Here is a 24,329-nt window from a genome sequence, read left to right as displayed (position 1 = left end):
GAATTGGCCTTAACGTTGTCCTCTTAATAATAAGCTTCAAGGACATAAGAATCATTTCACCAATGGGAAAAATAGGCGATTTTTCATGTGATTTGAAAACCACCAAATGCTCACAAAGAAGAGTTGAGAGATTAATTATATATCAGAAGTTAATGTGCAAGCATTTAAAAAGATGCTGCAAAATTCAGGACAAAAAAATTTTTCATAGGTAACAGGAATACCCAACTAAAACTCCAAGATGATTAACTAAAAAATTAGAATATAAAAGTCAACAAATTATTTGGATAGATTATAAAAATGTCAATAGTTTTTGTATAAATAGAAATGATTAGAAGATCCAATGGTAAAATAAGGACACATAATACCTACCAGCAAACTATAAAGCACTTAAGATTGGTGACAAGATATGAAGGAAGGACTAAATTGAGAGACAATGCAGTAAAGAATTCAAAGAGCATGGCCTAAACTAGCTCCTGTGACATCTTGGCAGGCCAGCAGAATGGGTCTGCAAATGTTAAGTGACACAGTTGTCACTTCTGACAAAAGTACAGAAAGCTGTGACTTCTGTTTTCACCATGAGAACTTACCAGAAGATCATCTGTTCTTATCTGTTGCAGAAAGAAAATGTGTCACCCAACAATGGGGCTAAAGCTGTGAAGGTGGCTTTTCAGTCACCTTTGTAGGATCCACAGAGGCACATGATTTTAAGTCCCAGCATGAACAGCAAACTTGAGACTTGTTTTACTCTGGAGGACACCGTTGGGTTAGAAAACTCCCCCCCAAATCTGGATCCAGAAAGAGAACCAACAGTTCACTAAAGAAGAAGCAGACACCAAAGTGACCAACGGAATTCTCCAGAAATAAACAGTGGCTTGAAACCAGCTTTGAAGAGAGGTGTTCCAGCAGGCCTGGGTTGGCTTCCTTGGCTGGCCTGGATTCTTCAAGTTCTCCCCACAGATCCCAGGAAGGCTTGAAGACCAAAGGGCACCTCCAGGAGGAATATCTGGTTCTTATTCCTTAGATAAAAGCATTACATTCGCCTCTGAAATCCTAGAAGACCCTCCTGGGATGGTAACCCAAGACAGGGAGGATTCTCAGAGGCCACAGTAGGAGAAGGGCCCCTCATAGACTTCAGGCTGGCCCTGGCCTGCCACCTGCCTCCTTCCCCAAGTCGTACTTTTCTGGAAGGGCCACATCCTTAGGTCCTCAGAAGTAGAAGCCAATGGCCAAATACAGATACAATTTGACTTCTCTGACGATGTTGTCAGCAGCGGGGCACCCTGACCAAGAAAGCCTGGAGAGAGACCTGGCCTCAGACTTTCCTTGAAAAGGAAAGGCAGGTAAATGCCCCCGAGGATATGCACGTGAGTGCTGTCCCCTGCTCCTATAACCTAGGCGACCCAAAGTGCAACCCATTTGTGGGTGGTGGAGAGGCTCGGCGCCCAGAATGCCCCTAGAGCAAGCCGCTGTGCCCCAGGCCTGTGGTGGTGGAGGACTCCCCTCCTAGCAACCTTGCCTTTAGACTCAGCAATTGGCAACCTATGGTGACCCTGGTGGAAACGCAGAGGGAACCATGAACTCCTTGGACGCGTGGGTTCCCACTAACAGTCGGGTGGTGAACTCACAGCCTCCCCTGCTGACCCAGTGTCCCAGGCTCTGCAGCAGGGGCCAGAGCCTACCTTGGACGTGAATGAGGAGTGCTTCTGAGACCCTGCTGATACTCTAGGCACCTAAGCAGAGGTTGATTATCTGAAGGAGTTTAGGAGTCAGCCTTGAGGAAATAGTCCTTGTACCTCAAGCTTTACCCAGGAGGAGACCAGTGCTCATGGCCCCTGAAAGCAGCAGCTGCACAAGGCAGACATACCTTCCTCTGGAAGCCCACCCAAGGCCAAGCTGGCAGAACTTGATTCCTTTGAAGCTCTGGTAAGTCCCTGTGTCCTTGGGCCAGGAGGTTCGTGGTGCCCGTAGTGCCCATCGTGGACGTGTTGCAGTACAACCAGAGAGACCCAGACACGGCAGTGGAAGGATGCAAAAGTGAAGCTACTGGTGAAGAACAGGTGTGGGAGCTGTACGCAAAGAACCTGGAGATGGGGAGGATCTTGGACGAGTTTGAGGGGATCCTGTACCAGGTGCTGGAGGAGGCTCAGAAATAGAAGGAACTTGCCAAAGCCCAAATCCAGAGGGTTTTGAAAGAAAAAGACCAACTTACTGCAGACCTGGATTACATGGAAAAATCCTTCTTTGCCCTCTTCAAGTGGTTTGAAAAATGCAAGGAGGTGACTGAAGGCTACTGCATGAATGAAGAATCACAGAAGTGTGTTGAGGATTACACAGTAAGAATTGAAAGGCAAGGCCAAAGATACCAAGTACTGAAGGCCACATAGAAGAGAAAATCAAGCTGCCAAATGAGATCACGTGGGTCTGGAGCAAGGCCCACGATGAGGGCTTGGCCTTCCACATGAGCTTGAGGAAGGAGCAAATGTGCATCCAGTCACTAGAGAAGACTTTTGAGTGGAAGACTAAAGGAAATGATGAATTCATAAGAATCTCGGACAACCTCATTTCTAAGATAGAAAAGATCTCAGGTGCAACTTCCTGACTAAGGCTGATCTCCTTTATATGTTTGTCTGACTCTCTATTGAAAGATCTCGTGTTCTTTCTTGACTCTTTAACTTGTTTTTAAACCGGATTGCTTTAGAAAGAAGACTAGTTCCCATCTAGTCAATGGAGGAGGAACAGAGGAGGGGGAGGAGGAGGAGGAGGAGGATAATTATTTAAGTGTTTAAGAGTACAGGCCTTGGAATTATACAAATCTAGGTTTCAATTCTAACTTTGTCATGCACTAGCTGGTGGGCTTAATCTCTCTGAGCTCACTTTCTCTATAAATGGTTGCAATAATTGAAATATTGGTGTTAGATTGACAGACAATGCATGCCTGGAAAAATAATAGCTATTAATATAACTTAAAGTGCATCAAAATATTATTATTAAAATGGTGGGACTTACATAATGGACAGATGGAGCAATAAGATAGCACAGATGCTTCAGGGACACACACTAGGATATATAACACGATACTGTTTGATAAAGGCCACAATACAAATCAATGAGGGCAGAAGAAAAATGTCAACAAATGATTCTGAGCTGTGGATGACAGTTTTGGAAAAAATAGCTATGTGTGTACTTTTCATATAAACACAAGTAAATTACATATAATTTAGAGCACTAAATAAACAAAATGAAACTCTATCAATTAGAATAAAATCAAACTCAGTAAGTACTTGGATACTGACATGAGGAAAAAACCTCCAAGGCAAAAGAGCAACAGCAGAACCACAGAGAAGAGATGGACAGATATGACCACATATGAAATCAGGGAAAGGGGCACCTGGCTGGCTCAGTTGGTAGAGCTTGTGATGCTAGATCTCAGGGTTGTGAATTCAAGCCCCACGTTGGTTGTAGAGATTACTACAAAAAAAAAATCTTGAAAAAAAAGTTAGGTCTGGGGCACCTGGGTTGCTCAGTCAGATAAGCGTCCGACTTTGGCTGAGGTTATGATCTCATGGTTCATGAGTCTGGGGCCCGTGTCAGGCTCTGGGCTGACCGCTAAGGCCCTGAAGCCTGCTTCGGATTCTGTGTCTCCCTCTCTCTCTGCCCTTCCCTCACCCACACTCTGTCTGTCTGTCTTTCTCTCTCAAAAATAAACATTAAAAAAATGGTCTAAATGACAGCAAAAATGGTAATGAAATATTTGCATTATTTATCATAGGACAAAGGTTTATATAAATATGTAAAGAATATTTATAAATCAATAATAAAAATTATAAACCCAATTAGAGAAAAATGAGCAAGTAATTTATTAAGTGGTACAAAGCCTCCCCCTGCCAAATTAATACAAGAAATATCAATAACAAATTTTTTTGCTTATCATATTGGTAAATAATTTTAAAGGAAGATATATAATATATATGATTCGCTAGTGCTCCCTGAGATTGAAAATTTATGTATTGCAGAAAGAGAATAAATAGGAGTAAACATTAAGGAAATTATATTAGATTTATAATCCTTGACCCAATGTTTTTCCTATACAGATTTGCTTTTAAGAAATGGAGATGCAGACTGACACTAATATGCAAAATATATTTATTAGAGGATTATTTGTAATAAAGGAAAATTGGGAAAAAAATTAGGAGGAATAAATAATGGTACAAACGATAGTATACTATGCAGTAGTTAGATGAACAATTTTGAAGAAAAGTTAAGAGAATGGGAAAATGTCCATAGTAAAATCTTAAAAGGATAAAGGAGTATGCAATTTTATAAACCTCTATATCATAATCTGATTTTTAGTGGTTGTTTCCTATCATGGAACTTTCATTTTTTACTTTGCATTTTCCACTATTATTTCAAATTCTCCACAATAATTATATGTATTTTAATACTCAGGAAATGGGCAAAAATGCTTCTCACATTGTGTTAAGTAAGCAAAACTATAAAATGCATATGCAGAAGGTCTCAACTATATAAATAAAAGTATTTACTTTTAAGTTATTTTAAAATTAAAAAAAAAACCCTGAAAAGAAAGAGTTTAAGTCTCTTTGGCAAGCAGCAGACGACCTGAGAAAGTTCATGGACAGGGCACCATGTGATTATAGGGTGCTAATAGCTGCTGGGGACAGGTGATCCAGACCAGGCTGTGGTAGAGAGGACACAATGGGGTTGATATTGAGTTACTACCAGGAACAGAACTGAAAGTACTTGGTGACTGGCAGTGGGACATGAAGGGCAAGTAAGAGCCAAGAGTTTAAAAAAATTCCTGAATTTAAAAAATACATACAATTATTGTAGAACATTTAAAACAATAAGGGAAAATGCAAATTAAAAAAGCCAAATAAAAATAAAAGTGCCAACCTACAGAAACATGAAAATTTGGAGGAAAAGCTGGTTTGAAAGACATAAGTTAATTTTTAAACTTGAGTTAAGTTTGTGGCTACAAGAGGATATTAAAAATATATTTTAATGTTTCTTAGTCTTTATTATGTAATATGTAACAGTAAAAAAAAAATCAAACAGAAGAGAAAGGTACACATTAATATCAAATCTCTTACTGAATTTCCTATTACTACCGGAAGTCCTTCTCTTCATTAATAGCCTTTGAATAACTCTGAATTATTTTCAGTTTTATTTCCTCTGGGGATTAATTTATAGCTGTGGAGCTCAAACCTTGATATCCTGAACTATCAACATCAAACATTACCTATGTCTCCACAGTCAGAAAAGACCAAGAACTTGTTCTCTTCTCCTAATTTTTTTAAGTTCAGTTATTATTTTGGTATTTTTTTGGTAATGATTGTAACATATTACACTTCTGTAAGATGTTTATAATACTAAAACTTTTATATCTTGATCAGTCAACTTCAAACATTATCATTGAGTTCTCCACAATATAAGCTGAGAATGTCAGTGATTATCATTTTTTTTTAAATTTTTAATGTTTATTTATCCTTGAGAGAGTGAGAGAGACAGAGAATGAGCAGGGAAGGAGCAGAGCAAGAGAGGGACACAGAATCTGAAACAGGCTCCAGGCTCTGAGCTGTCAGCACAGAGCCCGACACAGGGCTCGAACCCACAAACCGTGAGATCATGACCTGAGCCAAAGTCGGATGCTTAACTGACTGAGCCACCCAGGCGCCCCGAGAATGTCAGTGATTATTAACTTCCCTCCACTTCTCATCCCCCTGTTGTTCTCCCAATATCTGGCAGCTATGTGATTACTTTTATTAAAGTTCAGAACATTTATATTTTATTTGTAACTAAAATAAAAAGACTCATGTTTTACCTAGTGGTTAAATTCTAAAAACTGAAAACTGATAAACATTTGATAATATTATAACTATGTAAATTCTCTTGATGTAGAACATACTACATGTTTGAGGACCCACTGTGAAAGAAATATAATTCTTTTTTTCCTTGCCTTTTAAACAGCTTTATTGAGGAATAATGCATATACCATATAATTCAACTCTTTTAAGTATACAATTTCAAGAGTTTTAGCAAACTTACTGAGTGGTGCAATTTTAATCATAATCCAGTTTAAGAACACTTTCATCACTCCAATATAATACCCTATGTGCATTTACAGTCAATCCCCTTTCCTACCCCCAGCCCCAGGTAACCACTAATCTACTTTCTGACTGTACAGATTTGCCTTTTCTGGTTTCTTTCACATAGGAAAACAGTTTTAAGATTTATATATATTGTAGCATGTATCAGTATTTCATTTCTGATATATATAGGGATATATGTATATATATAGGGCTTCATTGTTTTGATTTACCACATTTTGTTAGTCATTCATCAGTTGATGGACATTGGAGTTGTTTCCACTTTTTGGCCACAAAAAATAATTCTGCTACAGACATTTGTGTACAGATCTTTCTGTGGACTCCTGCTTTTTATTTCTTTTGGGTAGATACCTAAGAAATTTAATTCTGTACTTTCTAAACCAGTCTACTCAAGAAAAATGTTTCAATTATCAAAACTATCTGGAGTTGTGGGAATCAGAGCTCAGACAACCTGTACAAAAATGCCAGTAGTGTGGCTACTGCTTTTGGTGTGAGGAATATATACAATTTTTTGTTCCTAACCCAACAATAGGCTGGTAGGCTGATCTGATAGCCTGTATGAATGGCAAAATATCAGAATCTTCGCAGTTCATGACATCTTTTTGTATTTGTTAATAAAATAAGGCATATCAATTTTATCGATCTTTTCAAAGAGCCAATTTTTCCTTTGTTGATTATCTCTATTATTTTTCTGAGTTTTATTTCATTGATTTCTGCTCTGATATTTATTTCTTTATTTTTACTTATTTTTCTTATCCCTTTAAGTTTCTTAATGTGGACCTTACATCACTGATATAAGATCTTTGTTCATTTCTTTTTTAAATAAATTTAATGCTTATTAATTTTTGAGAGAGAAAGAGAAAGAGAGAGAGTGAGTGGAGGCGGGGCAGAGAGAGAGGGATACAATTTGAAGAAGGCTCCAGGCTCTGAGCTGTCAGCACAGAGCTTGATGCGGGGCTCAAATCCACCGACCGTGAGTCATAACCTGATCTGAAGTCAGACACCCAATCGACTGAGCCACCCAGGCACTTCTGTTCATTTCTTTTTTTGTTTTTAATGTTTTTATTTATTTCTGGCACCTGTGTTCATTTCTTTTTTTTTTTAATGTTTTTATTTATTTCTGAGAGAGAGAGACACACACAGTGTGAGCAGAGGAGGATCAGAGAAGGAAGAAGACACAGAATCTGAAACAGGCTCCAGGCTCTTAGCTGGCTGTCAGCACAGAGCCTGACGTGGGGTTCGAACCCATGAACCATGAGATCATGACCTGAGCCGAAGTTGGACGCTTAACTGACTGAGCCACCCAAGTGCCCCACCTCTGTTCATTTCTAATACAGCTATATAGTGCTATAAATTCCCCCATCCCAGGTTCTGCTTTAGCTATTTCTCACAGATTTTGATATGTTGTATTTTCATCTTTATACATTGAAAATACATTATAATTTCCTTTTCAATTTCTTATTTGGCCCATGGGTTATTTAAAAGTATATTATTTCGTTTTCAAGTAATGGAGATTTTTCAAAGGTATTTCTGTTATTGACTTCTAATTTAATTCCACTGGGGTCGGAGAATATATGTTGTATTATTTTACCCTTTTAAATTTTTTGAGAATTGTTTTATCACCCAGAATGTGACTTCTTTTGGTAAGTATTCAAAGTGTGTGCTTTAAAATAATGTGTATTTTGCTGTTGTTCAGTGGAGTGTATTATAAATGTCAATCAGGTCAAGTCTACTGATAGTGATGTTCAGCTCTCTTATATACTTACTGGGTTTCTCTTTACTTGTTTTATCAATTTCTAAAATGAGAAATACAAAATAATCTTGTTTTATCAATATTTAAAACAAGAAGTATAGTCATGACTATATGACTGTAATTACAAATTGTCTATTTCTCCTTAGATTTGTATTATTTTTGCTTTCATGTATTTTGAAGCTTCATTATGTGCATCTTCATCTTGACACCTTCATTTTTTAGAGGCCCATCTGTGCATTCAAAAGCATATTTATTATAATTTTTCCAATATTTGAAAATGCTTTTTGTCCTAGAAATTTTTGGAATATCCAATATGACATATTGTTAAAACTTCACATATTTTCTGGGTTTTTACTTATCAATTTAGATAACAATTTAGGTTTTAAAATGTAATCAATTTTTTTCTTGAAGCCATCTTTTTTGGATCCCCTAAGTTGTTTGTCTAATTTGAACTAATTTCTTCCTAACCCTTCTTCACAGAACTAAACCTGGGATTTTGTTTTTAATCTCTATGGCTAGTTAGGTATATGTCTCTGATTTTAGTTACTAATTATTATTTTTTTTTGTTTTTCAAATATACTGAATCAGGTAATTATCCTAGAAGAGTATTTGAGTGATATGCTTTCCAAATTTGGTGCTCCTGAATATGTCATCATTTATCTTTGTCATTTGCTGGGTACAAACTTGTAAGTTTAAAACTGTTTTCCCTCCAATTTATTACTTGGTTATAGTATAACCTTAATATGAAAATCAATAAAGTTAGTGCTACAAATATTTCAAACATTTCACTTGTGAATTAGGATGTAAAGTTTCTAAATAAAATGAAGACTAGCAATGCATAAAACCAATAATGCTCTATGACAAATTATTTGGAAAATAGTTCATGGTCAGTAAACCTAAAATAATTACACTTCATCTGAAGGAGGAAAGTCATGGAATAGTATCAATAACAATAAATGCTAACAATTAAAACATTATTTTTAATGCTAACAATTTAATAAAGCAGTTACTATGTGCCTGATACTGTTTTAAGTTTTTTATGTATATTAGCTCATTTAATCTTTACATCAACATTATGAGAAAGATAATATTATTATGTTCCTTTATACACAAGGAAACAGACACATAATAGTAACTTGCAAAAGATCACATAACTCTTTTAAGTGAAAGAACAGGGATTCAAATTCAGGTAGTTTGGATCCAGTTCTATGCTGCAATATATCATGGTGTCTGTAGATACTGAAAAATCATTCTATAAATTTTTATCAACATTCCAATAAAATATTAGGTAATAGGAATGAAGAAACTACTTACTATAATGGAGATAATTTACCTGAATATAAAGTTAAAGCAAAACGGATGGAACATACAAGAGAAAGAAGACAAATTGGATCAATTTTTACCCTAATTTAGGATTATTTCCTCAACTTCTCCCCAGAACTCATATTGAATGCTTTGTTTTGGCAAGCATATTTTAATTTCTTAGCATACATTCTTGTATTCTTATTTCTCTGTCTTATGTCAGATTTTTTTTGGTTTAATTTTATGAATGCAATATCTCAAATTTTTCTCAACAGATTAATTAGGAAAAAGAAAAGTTGAATGCTATTCCCTCAGTTCTATTTTCTTCAATGTGATTTATTTTATTTTTACTCTATTTAAATATTTAAATAGAGTATTTAAATATTTTTTAAATTTTAAAAAAATTCTTTTTTAAAGTTTATTTGTTTTTGAGAGACACAGACAGAGTACAAGTTGCAGAGGGGCAGAGGGGGAGAAGGAGACACAGAATTTGAAGCAGGCCCCAGGCTCTGAGCTGTCAGCACAGAACCTGATGTAGGGCTCAAACCCAAGAATCAGGAAGTCATGTCCTGAGCCAGTCGGATGCTCAATAGACTGAGCCACCCAAGCGCCCCTATTTTTATTCTATTAATACATCATGTAGACATTAGTTATAAACCGGGAAAGGAAAATGCTTTGAATTCTCTACATTAACAAATAACTTTTTGATCCTGCTTAAGGCTGAAGATTATATTGGTCAAGGATATAAATCATGAGCTTTTTGAAATAGCTTATTGTTCAAGTTTTAGTTTTACTTTATGAAACGTTTAAAGCAACAGTTAAGCATTTTTGTGTATTGGGGGTGTCATCAGTATACTAAGCGTTCATACGTATCAATATGTGACAGAAGTGAGATAGCAAAAGAAGGGCAAATAAGTTTCAATGACAAAATTCACGGACACTTCAGTAGAATAGTCCAACATTGCAATATTATTGGTAAACTACCCAATTTGATGGCTTGAAATTTTTTGGCATAATTAGAAAACCATTTGTGACCTTAAAGGGGGTTATAACCTCAAGGACTGTGGTGTTTCGCTCATAAAATAGTAGTGGTGGAGTGCTTGCATTTTAGAGATTTTTCACTGTGATTCATCTCTGAGAGCACAGTTCAGATGTTGACTACCTCATTAAGGAAAAGTCAGCGAAGATTTTATTAAGTGAATGTATCTAGGATTATAAATGAAGGCACAGGGAAGGCAAAATCAGTGCTTTCAGAGGAATGACTGACTTATTTCTGACAATTCTGGAAAATGGTCACAGGGGTCAGGTTGTAAAGATGTAGAGCTGTCTGCTAGCCAAAGACATTACATGCAGACGGAGTTCAGGGAACAACTCGTTGGAGAAAGGAAAACTGAAGCCTTAGTTGATTTAACTTTTCTTTTTTTCCTAGAAACTTTANGACTTCAGCAGAGCTGGCTGGCCCGTGTTCCTGGAGAGTATGGTCCTGAGGGCAGCTAGCTTTTCGACACAGAAAGCTTCTCCCAGGGCCTTTTCAGATCTACGAGGTAATGCCATCACTTTTCCTTCTGTAGATGGTGGTTTCACTTAGAAGTCAAGGTCTGTGCCACCAAAATGGGCTCCTGATGCAGGGAACTTGAGGACATCGTTTGCAGACGTCAAGGGCTCTGACACTGTGAAAGTTTCCTTTGAAATTATTATGGGAACCCAGAAACAACACCTGTACAACTCTATAACTCTGCCCGAATAGCACAGAAAAGCTCACCTCTTCTAATTTGTAAATCAGAAGACAGGAAGATAGTTTTTTTTTTTTTTTTTGGGTGGGGGGAGACAGAGAGTGGCAGAGGGGGATCCAGGGGCAGAGACAGAGAGAATCCAAGGAGGGGCAGAGAGAGAGAGAGAAGCAGGACTCACCAAAGTGGGACACAAGGTCACCTGAAGCTGGGCTCATGCTTGCCTGAGGCCGGGCTCTAACTCTGGAACAGTGAGATCATCACCTGAGCCAAAGTCAGATGCTTAACCACTGAGTCACCCAGACGTCCCAGAAGACACTTTCATAAAAATTTGCAAAGATGCTTTTTCCGTATATTATGATTTTGACCACTAGATGCGCTCAGTGTTTAGACACACATAGTGACTTTATATTGGAAGACCTTAGTAAAATCATAGGTAGTGTTCATTTTAAAGGGCTGGCTTTAAATCTGGGAAATAGCTCTTTCTCCATTTCCTCAGCTGTTAAATGGCAATATTACCTACCTTTCATAGGACTTTTGTAAGAATTTTAAAATGGTAAACTGTGAGGTACTAGAAACAGTGTCAGACATAGACTGAATACTCAATAAATATGAGATATTATCATGTCTCTTCTATCTGTGACTATCTCTACCTTAAACCTCAAGGTAACAGTAAGGTATCTTACAGGGACGAATAAAACTACATCTGGTTTTCCAAACAGGCAAAAAGAGATAGTGCTTTAAGTGTATTTTTCTTAGCAGCTTGAGGATAGCAATAGCTGTTCTCATATTCAGGGTCTGTGCTTGTTTTAAAGAAAGCTCACCATGTGTTGGGAGCTTGGCAGATGACTCAGTTCTGATTCCCTTTATGTTCACTTTCTCTCATTTTTCTTCTAAAATGCACAAGCAGCACAGCATCCATTTCTCTCCCTTTCGTCTTCCCCCCACCATCACACACCCCCTTTCCTTCAACACGCACACACATACACACACACACACACACGCATCCACACTAGTTTCATTTTATTTATTTTGTAACTCCCAAAGGATTCACGGAGGAGGCTGTGTGCAGCTGCTGTGTTTTCTCCTGGTTAAATTGGCAGTTACCTACTGTGTGGAGTTGCTAGGAGAAGGTGAATAAGCATGATTACAGCATCATTGATGTACATAGTCTTTCAGTAACAACCTGTGGAGCTCTATGCTCTGTCTTCTGCATGCCTCTATGTGTTATTTTCTCATTGCTGCCATTAATTTTTATTGCGTTTATTGTTAGGGCATGATGTATCTTTAACTGTTGGTTCCCGATCAATGAAGAGACAAAAACCTTGGCATTTAAAGCAGGCACTTTTTTCTCAGGGTGGTGCTGCTGACACTGGTTCCTACCATCTGCTTTCTTATTACATCCTGCCCTCCTTCTATTGGTAGAGAGGAATTCAGCTTCTTCTGGTGTGCTAAAGTCATTCACGTTTCTCTTGTGCATAATAGATCTTGTAAACTGTAGGAATTCTGATGTGCTTCAGTGCACCGAACGGTAACAGATGAGCTGCTTTTGGGGAGAGCTGGAGTGCTCAGTCGGTCAGTAGTACAGTAGCAGGCTCACATGTGCGGATTGTTCCTGTGAGGTCAGAGGATCTGTTTATACTGCTGTCTGCTTGGGGAGGGGAGTGATGTGAGCAGTGGATATGCCTGTCAAAGTCAGTAGCAATTCTGGCAGAGGCTGCCCTCAGATTTGTAAATCTGCAATATTTTGATAAATGAGAGATGCTACTGTATAACTGAGATTTGTAGTGGACTGAGGAATGCTTGTTCTAGCTGCTGGAACTGACTGTAACTATATTGCCCTAGGAATACCATCATGGGGTCTACGGCTACAGAAATTGAAGAATTGGAAAACACCCCTTTTAAGTATCTCATAGGAGAACACACTGAAAAAATGTGGCAACGCCTGAAAGGAATGTGAGTAAGCTCTTTGCTTGGTTCTGTGTTTTTATTCCCATCACCCCACCCAAAATTTGAGTATTAACATGACTAATTGTTCGTAATATCTGACTTTGTGGATTAGTGTTTCCTTTAGCAAGGTTTTCTCTTAAAAAATAAAATGTGAGTCTCAGCTAACAACTTGCCTGAAGGATGGATAGTCTTTTTTGTACCTGTATGTTTAATATAGAGTAAGGTAACTCTTAGAATTCACTTCTCTGTTATAACACATGGCTTCTTATATACATTTTGTATATATTCTTTAGATACATGGTTTAGATATGCAGAAAAGTAACTAGAAAAGCTGCTTGCCAGGGTACTTGCAGAAATAAAATTTCCTTCAGAAAAATGAAAAGATTACTACTGGTACATATTTCTCTGTGATTAGCTTTTGAAAAAACAAGGGCAGAATTAATGTGCTAATAAATACTTATATTCCACTGTGCTTCTTCTTTTTCTTAATTAATAATATTTATTTAAGAAAAAATGTGGTAAAAACACTAGTAGCATGCCAAACTTATCGGAGAGTTTTGGCTTTAAATTAACCAATTCACTTCTTCTGAGAGTACACAATAGTTCACGGTATACAATATACTTTACTAAGTTGGGCCAAGAGATGTGCTTATGTCAAACATGAAATGTAAGTACCTGAGTCAAACTTTAATTGCATTGCTATTCACCTTGTTATTTAAACAGGATTTAAGTCTTTTTCTGTGTATGCTACTAATCTCTGTTTAGTGTTCCAGCACCCTATGTATACATGCTTTATTTTAATTATAATTTAAAAATCAGGTTAATACTTGGATAAAAATGTGCATTATGAATATATACGGGCCAGTGTAATTGGTTAGCATATTTGCAGATTTCAAATGAAAATATATTTGTTTGTTTATAATCATAGCTGAAGGAGTCCTATGCCATGAAAAAGAGAGATTTTTCTAGGGTTCATTTTTCTAATGCTGCATTTACATACTATTGTATAAAGTGCAACATCTGAGTAAATTTAATGTTACTGTTTTGATATCTATGATTTTTTTAAAGAAAAGTTATGTCAAACTTTGTTTAGAGGAAAAATTCCTTCCATTTTCCTCCACTTGAATGTATTTAATGATGTTTATATATTTAATAGTATTCTCTATATTTTTTTACACTTGAAGTAACACATGGCATTGCAGTGCACTAGTATAGAGCACACTAATAATGCAAACAACATTTAACAGGGAAGAACTTTTAAAAAGGAAGCCATCTTACATCATATGAATGAATTAGAGAAATATATTTTCAAGATCCACTGAAGATCCAAAATTATAGTTTTTTCGTGAGGTAGTTCTCTAGGGAAACAAATAATCCTATGAAAGAAAGTAATAGCTTACAAAATTAATTAGCATAGATGAAAATTAAACATTGGTAGTCATCAGATGATTTGTCCTAACCTAATTAGTAGATGAACATCTGTACCGGAAAAATTATAGATCATATTACAACCTATTTTAGATTTTCTTCCCTTTAGCAGGACAGGATGTTTTTGCTTATTTGTTTGTTTTGTTTGTATTTGTTTTATTTTTCTGTAGTTACTTAAATGTATGAAAATGTATGGTAGTGAGTTTATGCATATGTCTTAAAAAATTTGGAAAGTGACTTTTTTACCTGACATTTTAGAGCAGTTATCTGACTTTCACTTTATCAAGTGATCTCAAAGATCAATCTCATTTTATTTCAGTAGAGAGTAGTCAACAGTAGAGCTTTATTATTTGATTTCAGCATTGATGTAAGATCATGTATGTATTAAGTAAATATGGTGTTTTGTCTCCAGAGAGCCACTGAAGGAACATTTAGGGGAAAAATTATTGAAACTAGTTTTTTAAAAAATAATTATTATTACCGAACCGATTGAAATGACTGATTGCCTTTGCATCAAAGAAAGAAGGAATTTGCATTTTGGTACTACTACTTTAACTTGTACTTTGACTTAAGACATTTCCAGTATTCTAGGTTTAGAATTGTCAAAACAAGCAGCTCTAAATCTGAAATCTGCATGACTAATGACAACCAAATTGTTTAATTATGGTCTCTTGTATAGTCTGCATTCACAGCAGTGATATGAGGGTCTCCTTATTCTATTGCTGAAATTGTCTTGCTTATTTAAAATGTAATATAGACTCAAACAGGATTTTTAGCTTATTAAAATCTCTACTGCTAGAATTTCACTTTTTAAGAGTTGGCAATTAAAATTATGTTATTCATGAAAGCTATGAAATGATTTTGCAATAATTTTTTTAGTTTGTTAAAAAATACTCAATGAAGACTTTTAGATATTTGGAAAATGATTGTTTTCTACTTTTACTGTATCTAACTTCAAAGATATATTGATTTAATTTAACACAAGAGTCTGTTTTTAAGTAGGTTTATAATATGTACATTTTTTCAGGTTAAATAAAAATAGAGACAAAGGTTAGAGTAAAATAAAGTTTATTCAAATATACTTTAAATATGGAAACACGAACTACTGTAGGTAGATATTTATAGAAAATATTTTATAAGCAATCATGTAACACAAGACTTTAGAATGCCCTTTTGAGTCCATAGAAATAATTTTAAAATTTTATAACACATGTGAAACATCAGTAAACTAAATTAAAATATCAATTACTCTACCTTTTTGTTGATTTTTTTCATTGAGTCCATTTTAAATCCCCTTCATATAATATTTGAGACACCATATTCAGTGATATGCCAAGAAATTTCTTATTCCTTTGTGGAATCAAAGGTGAAACACTTTCCTCTTCCCATTTGTGATGTAGACTTGCATACTTTATTCTGTTAATTTTATTTTATAGTTATGACTTTTTTCTTTAGCTTTCTTCAATCCATCTCCTACCACCAATTTATCTCTCAATATGATAATTTAAATTCTATGCTATGACTCACCATCCATGATGTTGGAAACATTAGCAAATGCCTATGGTATCATGCTCTTTATATACAACATTTAAAAAGAGTCATATACTTGTCCATAAGTTGTCAGTTGTTTAGGACCTGGAAAACACTTTCTATTTCTTCTGTCCTCACAGCATCTAATGAAATTTCTGGTTCAGAAGTTTTCTGTGACTCTGGGACCTGTACTAGTTTCTGCAGACTAAGGAAATTTTTCTAACACTAGTCTTTGCAAAGATTGTTAAGTTTATTGGTTCCCATGAGGAACATTGATTTGAATATTTTGTATTTGTTTTCATTTACGCGGTTCCCACCCCCCTGCCCCCACCCAATTTTAGAAAGAATTCTTTTTTCTGTATCATGGTTCCGTTTTTTTTTTTTTATGTGAAATTGCTCCACAACTGTGGATTTAAAAAGAAAAAAACATATTTAAAAATTTTTTAAGTTTATTTATTTTGAGAGAGTGAGTGAGCGGAGGAAGGGCAGAGAGAGAGGGAGTGAGCGAGAATCTCAGGCAGGCTTCGTGCTGCTAGCATGGAGCCTGATGTGGGAACAGCAAGATTGTGACCTGAGCTGAAACCCAAGAATCAGACACCTAACGGATTGAGCCACCCAGGTGCCTCTGACCTCACTTAATATTTGAGAATTAACTTTGCTCATATAGATGCTTCTCTCCATATCTCTCTGTATCTAAACAAATGTCCAGATATTAAGATCTGGAACTGTGTATGCAACAGTTGAAAGACTTAAGCTTCTTTTTTCCTTTTTTCCTCTGATGAGTGGTAAACACAATCATCAGTAATGGAAGCATAAAATATAGAGAAGAAGAGAGTGAAGGAGAAAGGAAGAAATGTATAATAACCCTATAGCAAATTTAAAGTAACTGCAATTAGGGACACCTGGGTGGCTCAGTCGGTTAAGCGTCTGACTTCAGCTCAGGTCATGATCTCACAGTTCATGGATTCGAGCCCTACGTTGGGCTCTGTGCTGATAGTTTAGAGCCTGGAGCCTGTCTTTGGATTCTGTGTCTCCCTCTCTCTCTGACCCTCCCCTGCTCATGCTGTCTCTCTCTGACTCTCAAAAATAAATAAAAAACATTAAAAAAAATTTTTTTAAAGTAACTAATTAAAGAGCGCAGTGTGTTGAGCAGCTCTCAGATGCACTTGCCCAAACCCTCATCACCAAGAAGATGTAGCAGAAATACATATTTAGAATAAACATTGGCAAAACAGGTAAATGACAGGAGCTATTAGCTGGAATTCATATATTAGCCGGATACCAAACTGGAATCGTGCTTTAGGATAAAGCAACATTATAGAGTAGACTTTACTATCCTACCTCTAGTCCTTTCCTTTCAAAGTTCAGCATCCTTCACAGAGTGCTCCTGTACCTGCTCGACATTTAGAGCCTCCTCTCTTGCCTCTCCTTATGTGGCCACCTCCCAGTCAGGCTCAAGGTTGCCCCAAAGAAATGTTGCATCTCAACCATCTGCATTTACTCATTTTGTTCTCTCTTCCCAAGGGAGCCACTCCTTTCTCCTTTCTCAGCTAGGGCTGCTCCTGCTCTCTGTGATGCTTTTAGAGATGTGTGGGGATGCTTCTGGTTATTGCAGTGCCTGAGGATGTTTCTGTATTCAGTGAGCAGCAGGGTTCAGGTATGATAAATGTCCTCCAGAGCTTGGGAAATTCCTTTGTCAGGAAGAATTGTCCTACTCAAAATGCTAATAAAGAACACTATTAAGAAATGCTCAAGGATGTCTTCTTAAATTTCACTTGCAAAGGAAATCTTTTTTGACCTTTCTTACTAGGTCAGTTTCCTGTATTTGGCTCATAAAGTAACCTGGACTTCCTTTTTTATAACAAAATCTACCTTCACTATTGGACCACAAATTCTTGTGGGCACAAATCATGCTCATTGTGTTTGTTTTTGGATCCCCAGCACCAAGCACAATAGCTGGCATGTAGGAGATCATGCAATGAATCATTTTCAATGAATGAATGAATAAAATTTGGAACCTTACAGTGGTTCTAACTTTAAAGTTAGAGGATCAGTCAGGTTGCCAAAATAGAGCCTATGGTCAGGTTGGAGGAATAGAGAGAGATTCACAGAATAGGCATGGACAAGATCGAGGGAAGTAATATTTGCTCATCATCTACTAGTTGTCAGAACTTTCCAAATATAATATATCTATATGCTTATTTACTTTTCCAACAATTTCAAAAAGTAATTATCCTAAATTGGCTAAATAGCTAGTGTCTGGTGAAGCTTCCATTTAAATACAGATTTGTCTACCTCTAAGGCTTTTATTCATCTTACTTTCAAAACAAAAAAGAAGACACTCTCCAAATAGTTACCAAGAGAGATCACAGAAAGAATGCAGAGTGGTGCTTCTTAAAACTTAGTCCATAGACTTTATAGTAGAGAGAGTAATTGCCGCCCAGACATGTCCATGTCCTCATCCCTAGAATCTGTGAATATGTTGAAGGGGAATTAAGGTAGCAGATGAAATCAAGGTTGCTAGTCAGTTTACCTTAATATATGGAGATCAGTCTGTATTATCCAGGTGGGCCATATGTAATCACAATGTTCTAAAAAGTGGAAGAGGGAGGCAAAAGAAGAGGTCAGAATGCTCTGATGTGAGAAAGACTCAACTTGTCTTTGTTAATGTTGAAGATGGAATAAACAAACTAGGGGCAAGGTGTGTGGGCAACCTCTAGAAGTTTGCAAAAGCAAGAAACAGATTCTTCTCTAAGCCTCCAAAAAGAATGCAACTCTGCCAAAAACTTGATTTTTACCTCAGTTAAACTTGCATCAAATTTTTGACCTACAGAACTGGAGATAATACATTTGTATTGTTTTAGGCTACTGAGCTTGTGGTAATTTTGATGTAGTAGCAAAAAGAAACTAATACATTCCTTCTGTAACAGAGTAACAGAGTTATTAATCACCATGACCATTTTTGTATTCTTACCCTCTCCCCTACCACTGCACCCCAACACACACATTCTCACACAGACAGGATGTTTAGTTTGGAGCCAGTCTTGGCCACTCTATGCAGAATTGGAGTAGATACTCTTTATCTTTAGCCATTAAATAACTCACTGCCTTCCATCTAACCCTGATTTACATGCCTAGCCCACCAATTTTCTGACAAAGCTCTGATATTGAGAGCTTATAGTGGTTTCATTTCAAATGTTAAAGAAGAATGTTTATGTTCTTTTTTGGAAATTGTTGATAAATCTCAGTTTCTATTCTCACATTGTTGAATATATGATAGTTTTGATGGATTAATCAGAAAAATCAGCTTAAAAATGTGTCCTTTAGTTATAAAAATAAAACCACCTCAAAAAAATCTATTCTGGTGTGTAAATATAATGTTAATATAAAGTCTCAGTCCTTATGTAATATTATGTTTATAGAATAGGTATGGTTGAGGTAAAATACCTTAGAGATTAAAAACTGAATTCTAGAATCAGTCAGGTATTTTCTGATATCATCTGTCCTTTAGCTCTGTGATCATGGAAAATCTATTAACTTTTCTAAACTTTACTTTCTTTATTTGTAAAATCTATTTTATTCATTCAGTAATTCAATAAATACCCACTGGTTGTGTACTATGTCAGACACTAGTCTAGGTATAGGAGCTTACATGTTAGTAGAGGAAACAAACATCAAAAAGGTGAATTATAAAAAAAAGTTAATATAGAGTAAGAAGTGACCTGAAGAAAATGCACAAAGTGATGTGATCAAGAGTTACTTGGGAAAGTATTTTGGATAGGAATGATTTATCTTAGAAGGTAAATCTAAGACTTTTCATCTGAGACGTAGATAAAAATTGATATCTACCTCATGCGATATTGGGGTGGGGGTGGGGTTAATGATTGATGTGTCTCCTCAGCAGGGGCAAAATCTGCCCTTCTAAATGTGCCTTATGACCCCCAACAGATGAGACTATGCTTTCCACAAGCAGAATATCCCTTCCTCACTCTCTGCTTGCAATACCAGATCCAATTCTTTATCCAGAACACACCAACCAGATGTTACTCCTCCGCTTTTGTGAAAGAATGTGAAAAGTGGCAAAGGGAGGCCTGAGAGGCTTTTTCAATTGAAGGTCCTTCTGCTTAAAAGGGAAGCATTTGGATCAGGGTATCTGGATAGATATTGCCAAAATCAAGTTAATGCAAATTATATAAAATAATGTATATAAGCAGTGTAGCACAGGGGTTAAGCATCTGACTTTTGATTTCGGCTCAGGTCACAATCTCATGGTTCATGAGACAGCCCTGTGTTGAGATCTGCACTGACAGTGAGGAGTCTGCTTGGAATTCTCTCTCCTTCTCTCTCTGCCTTTCCTCCTGCTTGCATGCATCCACACATGGGCTCTCTGTAATATTTATTTACAAAATAAATATTAAAAGAAAAAGAAATATAGCACAATACCTGGCACATAGTAATCTCTTCAAAATACTGGGGTTGTTAATATTTCCATAATTTTATCTATTCTTATATATATATAAACACTGCTATTTCACAGCTATATGATCTTCTCCAAGTTGATTGATTTCTTTGATGCCTTAGGTTTCCATATCTGTAAAATGGGAATGATATTATTACCTGTCTCCTAGATATTGTGAAGATTAAATGAATGAATCTTATGCACATCTTACAATGGTGGCCAGAATTCAAGAGTTCTAGCTGTTATCATTATTATTACTAATATTATATGCAAAAGCAGACTTCTATTTTTTCAAGTAATTTTCTTGTCAGAATCTGTAGAGAGAGTCAAGTTGTCAAGATGAGAAAAGGAAGACCTTATATTATTAGTTCAGTGGAAGTGCTCTTACCAAGATTCCCAGGTTTTTATACTCAAGGATTTACATTGCCTTGGGGAAGGAGTGATGGATATGTAAAGAGAGAGAGCTGAGGAAGAGAAGTGGGCTGGCCTTGAGTTTCACCTATAGAATTGTCTTGATGGATTCAGCACCCTTTATTCAGTGTCATGTGGTGGACTTAGAATTGATTTTAGGGCTCTATAATCATGTATAACCCAGGGCCAATCTGATTTCCTGAGTCACTCTGGCTTGAAAATCATTCTTTAGGTCTTTTGTTATCCCGGTCTAGGTCTGGTTCACAATGGAGTTGACTTCCAAGTAATTACTGTCATGTCCCATAGTCCTTCCTTTTGCTGATTCATTTTAGAAAATACCAAATTACCATTACAGTATTAGATTTTGTTCCTTATACTAATATATTTCAATCAGCTAATCGAATGTAAATATTTGAGCAAGTCTGATTCCCATCCGAAAGGTCTGCGCTATAAGCCTTTTGGATAGGAAAGGGACTGTTCACTAACATCATTAAACAGATGATAATGTTAAAGTCTCATGAGAATCACAGTATTCCAAATATCTGATCTCAGCAAATATTAGGCATGATTATTTATTGTTAAAGAAGCACATAAAAGTCATAATAGGTCATGAGAGGCATATAAATGAAACATTATGACCTTTCTCTTTTAAACTACTTTCCTGAAGTTGTTTGAAGATATTTTATTTTATTTTATATTTTATAATATGGTTAAAAACATAAATTTTTATTAAATAGGCTGGGAATGCACAATGCAGATAATTCCTGCTAGGTAATTTTTTTTTATTTATAGCTACTCAAATATGCTTATAATGAGTCATGAAAAAAACAGTAAAGTCCTAAGTACAGTGTCCACAGGGCAAGAAAACAGAGGTCAGCTGTAAGTAAACTCTGCATACAAGTGGAAGATCAAATGATTCTTGCAGTTCTGTATGAATCAGGTACTTGATGATTTAGAAAAAAATAAAAATAGACTTTGTATTAGAAAAGCCATAGTATGCTGACTCTGGTCCACTTAAAAGTGGGCTTTCTAAGACTTGGTTCAAAATAAAGTGCAGTTGGGAAAGGATAAGAAAACACTGAATAACTTGGGCATCAGTCATATTTTTTAGTTAGCTTAAACTCATAATTGAATCATAGTATTAATCATATTTTATAATTTTTTTGTGCTTTAAAATTTCTAAAAGATTTCTCTTTTGATCTGTGTGGTTCAGCACAATTATACCCAGGTTTTCTGATGAGAAAACTCAGCCTCAAAAGACATTAAATGACTTGACTAATGTGTCCTGGATAGTAAGGGGAAGGCCAGATTCCTAGGCCCATACCTTTTCCAATCAACACTGACTGAGATAATTCCATTTAACGCTCAGACTCACTATAAAACCTGACATTTCAGGAATCAAAAACTATTCTCTTGTTTTGATTTTTCCACAATCCTGCCATCTGTTTGCCTAGTTTTGCATACTCCAAGGGGAGTTATCACTTGGCATATGCTTTAGATGTCAGAAACTCCCTGGTTCTATCTCTCTCCTCTTAGACCTGCGCTACCATTACCTTTTTAATCAGCTTATTTTAACAATGATCCTAGCTAGTATTTTGAAAGGAATTTGGCTTTTCCTAAACCCTCTTGCCCCTTCAGAGCTTGGACACTTACAAAATTAATTTTTTTGGCCTTTGGTATCTCAAACAACAGAGAAAAACTGCATAGTAGAGAAATCTGGGTGTCTGTCCCTGGAGATTTTTATTTATCAATAAGAATAAAGCCAGGTGTTTTATGGATTAAAATAGGTTATAGGTATTTTATAGGTGTTCAGTTAGGCTTTTGACTCTTGATTTCAGCTCAGATCATGATCTCAGTGTCGAGAGGTCAAGTCTGGTGTTGGGCTATGTGATGGATGTAGAGCCTACTTTCTCTCTCTCTCTCTCTCTGTCATTCTCTCCTTCCCTTCCTTCACCCCTCTTCTGCTTTTGGGTGCATGCGTGCTTGTGTGATCTGTCTCTCTCAAAAAATAAGCCTAGGTATTTAATAGTTGCTATGCTGCTGCTTCTTGTTATAAAAGATTTTATGCATATAGTAAAGTTCTTTTCTGAAATAAAGTGAGCAAAATCTTTTCTCCCTTTATTTTACAAAAATCATCTAAATGGAGTTTATTCTGTTTCATTTCCCACAGAGAGAATAAACTATGTAAGACACACAACATTTTTCTCATTCTTTTGTAGACTGCATTTGGAGATGGTTATTAGATGAGTTAAGAACTTCCTTTCTAACCTTTAGAGCTCTCAAAATCTCTAGTACACCCGACTGGTATCAACTAAAAAAAGTGTCTTTATAAATGTGACCCTCGTAATATTTCATCCTCTAGCAAATCTCTGTCTTAATATCTCAAGTTTTCCAAAGAGCTGTCTATTTCCCAGAAATTCTTCCACGCTGTTGTTCACAGTTGCAATATGGCCCAGTTTGTGACTTCCAGTAACCACTCGTGCTTTGGCCAGTGGGATCTTAGCAAATGTGACACAAATGAATATTTGGAAAGGGTTTATGCATTGGAATTTACTCACTTTTGCCATTCTTTGGAACTCTCTTACCAGCCTGGTCAAGCTTACTGGAGGATGAGCATGTGAAGCAGACATAAACCATTACAGTTGAGTCCTCTCTTAGACCAACCAAACCATTAACCACCAGACATGTGAGTGAAGTCACCTGGGACTGCCTAACTTCCTCAAAGTCTTAAGGAAATAATAAATGCTTATTGTTTTTGGCCACTAGTTGCAAGACGGTTTGTTGAACAAAAACATCCAACTGATATACACTCAAAATTAAGTTCTTAGTTTCTAAATTTTTCAGATAATTCTTGTCTGGTTTTCACAGTTTTTTTCCCCCACTACCATTCTACTTTTTTTTTTTTCCATCTCATCATTTCCTATCATTTACTTCTTTGATTCAATGAAAATATTATTAAAATAAAAATTGAAGTCTCTATTTTCAGAAAATCAGTTTAATAAAATTCTTTTCCACTTATTTCCACCAGCAACAATATCAATTGCATGTCTTTACAGTATTTCTTCTAAAACATGATTTCTCCATGACCTCTGTGTGGAAGTTGCATTGCTCTTAGGTTTCTGTGAACAAATATAATTTCCTATCAAATTGAAAGAAACATAGAATAAGGCAAGGAAGCTGCCTGGTTGCATAAGGAAAGATGGTTCATATCCTGTTACCCTGGCAACAGGCACTGGGAAGGCCAGGACTCCCCACACATCTGTTGCCCTGACAACAGGTCATTCAGGGCATGGAAAGGCCCAGTTTCTACTCTTCTAGGCCTCTTCTTTGCAACCACAATGAAATAGGAGAAAGTGATTTTCCATCTTGTTCCTCCTTGCCTAAGTATTTCCTCCACTATCTGAATCACTCCAGTAGAAGTTTATCTTTACCTATGTAGGGGAGGGCAAGAAAAACATGACCTCAATTTTCACATTCATAAGCTCTGAAACATTTGCTAATTTTTGATTGGGTCAAAGGAGTAAGTGATAGGGAAAAAAAAAAAAGAGAGAAAGGATGGAACCAAAGCAGTGGGGGTATAAATTGTGGAAACTAGATAAGTAGTATGTGAATAATGTATCAGCTAAGAGCTGATTTGGGAT

The 24,329-nt window shown here is 36.3% G+C and overlaps 1 long non-coding RNA gene and 1 pseudogene across 1 annotated transcript; both read left to right on the top strand.

Moving 5' to 3' along the window:
* The first annotated feature begins 1,358 nt into the window (after positions 1–1,358).
* LOC144217819 (transforming acidic coiled-coil-containing protein 3 pseudogene) lies at positions 1,359–2,599 on the top strand (annotated as a pseudogene).
* Positions 2,600–12,445: 9,846 nt separating this feature from the next.
* On the top strand, positions 12,446–23,450 carry LOC144217823 (uncharacterized). Its single transcript, XR_013330965.1, has 3 exons — positions 12,446–12,532; positions 12,756–12,866; positions 23,277–23,450. It is a non-coding gene; the product is annotated as an uncharacterized LOC144217823 (long non-coding RNA).
* The last annotated feature ends 879 nt before the right edge of the window (positions 23,451–24,329 follow it).

The sequence above is a fragment of the Crocuta crocuta genome, unplaced genomic scaffold, assembly GCF_008692635.1.
Source record: "Crocuta crocuta isolate KB4526 unplaced genomic scaffold, BGI_CrCroc_1.0 scaffold249, whole genome shotgun sequence".
NCBI lineage: Eukaryota > Metazoa > Chordata > Mammalia > Carnivora > Hyaenidae > Crocuta > Crocuta crocuta.
This window is presented reverse-complemented; position numbering and strand designations above follow the sequence as displayed.